At 41.0% G+C, this 5,209-nt stretch overlaps 1 long non-coding RNA gene across 5 annotated transcripts; it reads left to right on the top strand.

Moving 5' to 3' along the window:
* Positions 1-1,864: 1,864 nt before the first annotated feature.
* LOC119295653 lies at positions 1,865-5,199 on the top strand. 5 transcript variants are annotated; one of them, XR_005144145.1, is made up of 8 exons: positions 1,865-1,962; positions 2,064-2,282; positions 2,427-2,501; positions 2,632-2,702; positions 3,304-3,478; positions 3,676-3,790; positions 4,673-4,849; positions 4,953-5,199. It is a non-coding gene; the product is annotated as an uncharacterized LOC119295653 (long non-coding RNA). The 5 variants fall into 5 exon arrangements; XR_005144147.1 differs by having other exon boundaries at positions 1,893-1,962; positions 2,199-2,282; XR_005144144.1 differs by lacking the exon at positions 1,865-1,962 and having other exon boundaries at positions 1,972-2,282; positions 4,676-4,849.
* Positions 5,200-5,209: the final 10 nt, after the last annotated feature.

The following is a 5,209-nucleotide window of genomic DNA, read 5'->3' as shown; positions in this document are numbered from 1 at the left end:
TGTACTAAAGAAACAAACTACTATTTTTCTTATAGATTGGAAAGCTTCGTGAATTAATAAAATTTTAACTTTAAAAACACAAAATTAAGAAATGAGCATGGATGTTTGAAATAACCACTCTTGTTTTAAAAATGTTTGCGAATTAAAAAATCCAAAAAAGTGTTCACAATTTATTTAAAAATGTTCACCATTTAAAATATTCATATATATATATATATATTATTCAAAATATTTAGAAAATGTTCAAGAACATATAAACATGTCCATAAAATAACCATGCTGGGAATTTTACAAGATGTTCACAAAAGTTAAAAGAACGTCCACCAAGTAAAAATTCTTACAAATTGAAAAATATTTGTGAGTTTTAAACCCATAAAATGGTGAAGATAAAAACGGAGAAGAAAAGAAGAAGGCCAACAAAAAGAAAATCCTACGAAGATTGTTGAAGAACTGAAAAAATCTGTATGGAAAACAAGCAAAATAAAAAATAAAAGAGAAAACCAAATGGGAAAAAATGTAAACCTAAAGAAAACCAACAAATGCAACAGAAAGTATAAGAATAATTGGTTGAGAGCCTAATACCGTGTCAGCTCATTAGCACATGAGAATGCGTGATTTTTACCAAATGCTCGTTATTCTTCTCAATGAGGAAGAATAGGGCACATACATTGGGCCTCTTACGAATTTCTTGTCAGCTTTGCGAGCTACATTGATCTGTTGCACCTGTTGACATCTCGACGTGAAGAATTGTTTCGGGGAACTATTCAAGACTTTGCACTCATACAAAGGGGATCACACTTGTGCCGACGCATGCCGATTTTTTCCCGTTATTTTCCCATATCTAGCATAGCGTGTGTTTTTTCTTCTCCATTTTTCTCTTTCGCCATCGAGTTGTCTTTTTCCCATTTTCTCTTTCTGTTTTTGGTTTACCATTTTTTGTCCTCTCTTCCTCAAAGATTATTTTAGAAACACATGAATACTTTTTAAAAATTACATAAATATTTTTTAAAATACATTTTTTTAGAAAAGGGGTATTACCCCAGCCTCTGCATCAGAAAGATGCATACGGCTCATATTATTAAAAAATAAAATGAGTCACAAAGTCTCCAATATCTGAAAGGTCGAAAAGAAAACAAGCTGCTCAAATGAGCCTAATCATGAAGCCACAACCGGCTGGCAAATAAAATAGGAGCACTACATGTCTATCCTATTACATGACCGCCATCCAAACTGGTTGAAAATAACCCGAGCTACCATCTCCCATCGGGTAGATGCAGTAGCCAAACGCCCCTGGCCTCCGTCGGAGTGAGTAGCGACCACAAACGGATCATTGCTGTGGCCCTGAAGATAACCTGCAAAAAATGAAAGTTCGTTGCTCTGTTAAAAACCAAATCATTTCTGCAGTTCCATACTGCCCATAACAAGGCACACACGCCAACACGAATGTGTCTTGCTACATCCAAGTTCACCCCATCAAGCCATGTTCCAAATAACATCTAACTTATAAAGGATGAAGGGGTAGGTAGTCACAACGAAGGCCTCGAGCGCACGGTACCACGCGAGGGAAAAAGCCCACCGCACCGCGCCGCGCGTGGGGGTGCAGCGCACCACACGAGCGAAAAAACCACCGCACCACGCTCGTCGCGTGATAAAAGGTGAGCGGGCAGCAGACCTAGCCCACCCCGCGACCCTCGTTCCTCATGCGCCGCCGCCGCCGCCCCCCGCCCGCGATGGAGAAAGTGAGAGGAAAGAGGAGAGGGAGGTGAGGCAGCAGACAAGAGAGGGTCACCGGCTGCTGTCGGCCTGCGCCGGCGAGGTCGGGCGCGACCTGGCGGTTGGTGGCGGCTCAATCCGCTCCTGGATCGGGAGAGGAGGAAGGGAGGTGGGGGGCCGGCCGTCTCTGTGCCTCCTCGACGCCGAGCTGCGGCTGCTCCGTGTGTGTGCGCTCTCTCTCTCTCTCAGGTACTCTCTCTCTCTCTCTCTCTCTCTCTCTCTCTCTCTCTCTCTCTCTCTCTCTCTCTCCGGGCTCGCCGGGTCGCCGCCCCTCACGCCGCGCTGGCTAGGGGCGAGAAGGCGGAGGCAGGAGCGGCTGCTTCGGGCCCCGATCTGGGGAGGGTACGAGGCAGGGAAGGACGCCGTCCCTTTCATTCTCTCTCTGATTCGTCCTCTTCCCTCTTTCCATCCCTCCTGCTCGCCAGCGGTTCCTCCTCCCCTGCCTCCTCACGTCGCCCTCAAGTCTGAGGCAACGAGTTTGCTTCCTCTGCTCCGTTCATGTCATTGAGGTTTGTTCTTCTTCCATCCTCTTCTTTCCTATTCATGTCTTGTTGATTTTATTTTGCTTATAACAATGATTCTCCATAGATTTTCCTATACTCAGCAGAAAACTTAGATCCCTTCTTCACTGGTTTCTTCTTCCTTCTCTGTAGCTTTTTCCTTGGGCATAGCACCACATTTGCGGCAGCACACCGGAGTCAATTTGGTTGACTAGCAATAGAGCAAAGGTGAGGTAATTCATAATCTGACAATTAATTGCTTACATTTTCCTATCTTCAAGGGGCTGCTCTTTGATTCAGAGTAAAATCAGGTCTTCACCTATGGAGGAGGTAGATACTAACGGAGGCATATGACCAGGTGTCCTCCAGGTTCTGCATCATCAGTGTGTACCTCTAGATTCTGCATCATTAGTGAGCAACTTACCTAAGGTTAGTTTTCTTTGTACTTCCAGCCCACTCTGCTCCCATTTCTCTCTCATATTCACATTAATCAGGGGCTGCTATCTGTGCAATCATGATGGTTTCTTTATATGTGATACATAGAAAATGTATATTGTGGTTTCCATTCTGGTTTACCTGGGTGGTGCATTGAGCTTATTTCTCTTGGGTTCTTTCTAGAGTATGAAGGTGTTGTTAGCTAGCACCATTTGGAGAAAGTACATCATGTCTTGGATCTAAAGTGAAGCGTGTTCTTATATAATTCTTTGAGAAAAAAGGTGTTTATTAAGACTAACAAGAATCACCAAGCATTTTTAGAATTTCATTCTTCTTTAGAGATGGTATTCTTTTTCAATAGTTCTCTGACTCATCTGATTGGGGTTTGGGTATACCAGTGTTGAGTAATGTATTCATTATGAATTGTTAATCCGGTTAACTGATGGAAATATTGGTGTCAATACACATAGTCAGTCTAAGCTAGATTTAGTTTCCCTATAGTTGTTACAGAGTTAATTCATGGTCTATAGCTTGTTGTTCCTTCTTGAATAAGTTACTGCGTTGTGCTTGAATGCAATTGTCTTGATTTTGACAGCAACCGAGCCCAATCAACAATTGGTAGAAGTAGTTATGAGATGAGGCAGAGGAGAGCAGAGAGGACCGGAGAAGGAGTTGCGGACCTCGCCAACAAGGCCGTGACCCTACATCACTAAAAAAATGCGCCGTATTTGTTTCTCATGCTTTACCATGGCATGTTCTTATTAGTTCAGGTTAGTTTCTAGCTGCCACTTTGTTTTACTAATTTCAGGTTGCTTCTCCATGAGTTTGTGTGTAGTTCCTTCTGCCCTGGAGCACCTTTGCTCATTAACTGCTCATTAACCATGTAGATTGCTTATCTTTTGTTCCCTTCACGTCATTTGCTTGCACAAGATTCGTTGCTGTAAAAGAATTGCAATTATTTTTGCAGGTTGGTCTCTCCGGTTCTTTTCGCCAATGGCTTGATGTACGCACTGGCAACCTCTTACTGGAAGGATTCGGCATGCCTCTGTTCGAGAGATGGGATATGAAGAAATGGCGTTCTGGTATGTTATATCATTTGAAGCAATGACACTTTATTTTGGTTCATATTTCTTTACAGGTTGTTGTATGCAGAGTTTATGAGGTTGCACTGCACCATCAAACTATGCTCCATGTTAAGCAACATTCAGAACTGCCATTATATATTTAATGTAGTAGGTTGATGCAACTTTGTAACCAGTCATGGATTTAAAATAGGCTTTCTACCTCTTTATTTTGGTCGGCATGTTTTGTCACGTGTTTTTGTCATTGATCTGCTATATATTAATTACATTTGAGTAGACTGTTGACTGAGAAAGCGTGAAGATGTTGTGTTTTGATTTATGAGGACTAATAGATAGTTTTCCCTTGGGTTTATTTATTTTCTCTCCACACTTTTAATTCTACATAAAAGTACATTCTATTGTTATTTGTTTACTAATGCAATATATGTACCCTTATTTGTCTCAACTTTATCAATTTTAGTTTGTGTTTTCTGTGGCGCAGAACACAGTTAAAGGCAGTGCTGTGTCAAAGATGCGTGCCAAATAATTATTAATTAAGCTGATTGAAATATCAAACTTTGGGTGCAGTCTTCTTGGTCCTGTATATATGACTGGCTGATACAAAATCTGGACAGTTCTGTCATGACTTTTATCTTCACATCTTCCTTTCATGAATTTACTAACGCTTTTTTTTACTTGATCTTATGTGCAGCTACGTTTATTCAGGTTATAGGGCCTCTATAGGAAACACAATAATCTGAATTCCTAAGTAAATATAACAGCTCCAGTGTGTTTTTCTTGCTTAAATTTGCCATCCTGAATTCCTAAGTATTTATAACAACTCAAGTGTATCCATATATGACATTAGATTTTCTTCTTACTTGGATCTTTTGCCATGTAAAGTAGGTTGTCTTCATGTCGCTGTTGTGCTACTGCTAGGCATGAACAGAATGGCCTCCTCTTATTGCGAACCACACTGATGTTGGCTTCTGATTTCTGCTGTAATGGATTATTTACTATGGACAAATATGGCAATATTCATTTGGAGCACCGTTTCTTGAGGATATGTCTCTTCTACAGGTATGACATTATCATTGGAATGTATACTATGTCTATTTGATATATCTGACTATATCCTTCCAAAGAATATTTATTTTTGTTTTATATACTTTTTTTCGAAAAGGGGGAGATCCCCGGCCTCTGCATCAGAACGATGCATACATGATATCGGTACTTTTTATAACTGATCCATGTTCTTGGAATACTTTATTTTATTTCATTAATAAGCAAGGGTGGATGGTGGCTTGCAGTGTGCTTGTACTAAAAAAGGTGTTCTGCCATCCCATGGATTCTAGCACAGCTTGAAGCGGCCAAGTCAAGGAGGACCTATAAAATTATTTGATCGTCTCTCGCTCTCTCTCTCTCTCTCTCTCTCTCTCT

Source organism: Triticum dicoccoides, chromosome 4B, assembly GCF_002162155.2.
Source record: "Triticum dicoccoides isolate Atlit2015 ecotype Zavitan chromosome 4B, WEW_v2.0, whole genome shotgun sequence".
Taxonomy (NCBI): domain Eukaryota; kingdom Viridiplantae; phylum Streptophyta; class Magnoliopsida; order Poales; family Poaceae; genus Triticum; species Triticum dicoccoides.
The sequence above is the reverse complement of the archived record's forward strand: the minus strand, read 5'-3'. Positions and strand labels throughout refer to the sequence as shown.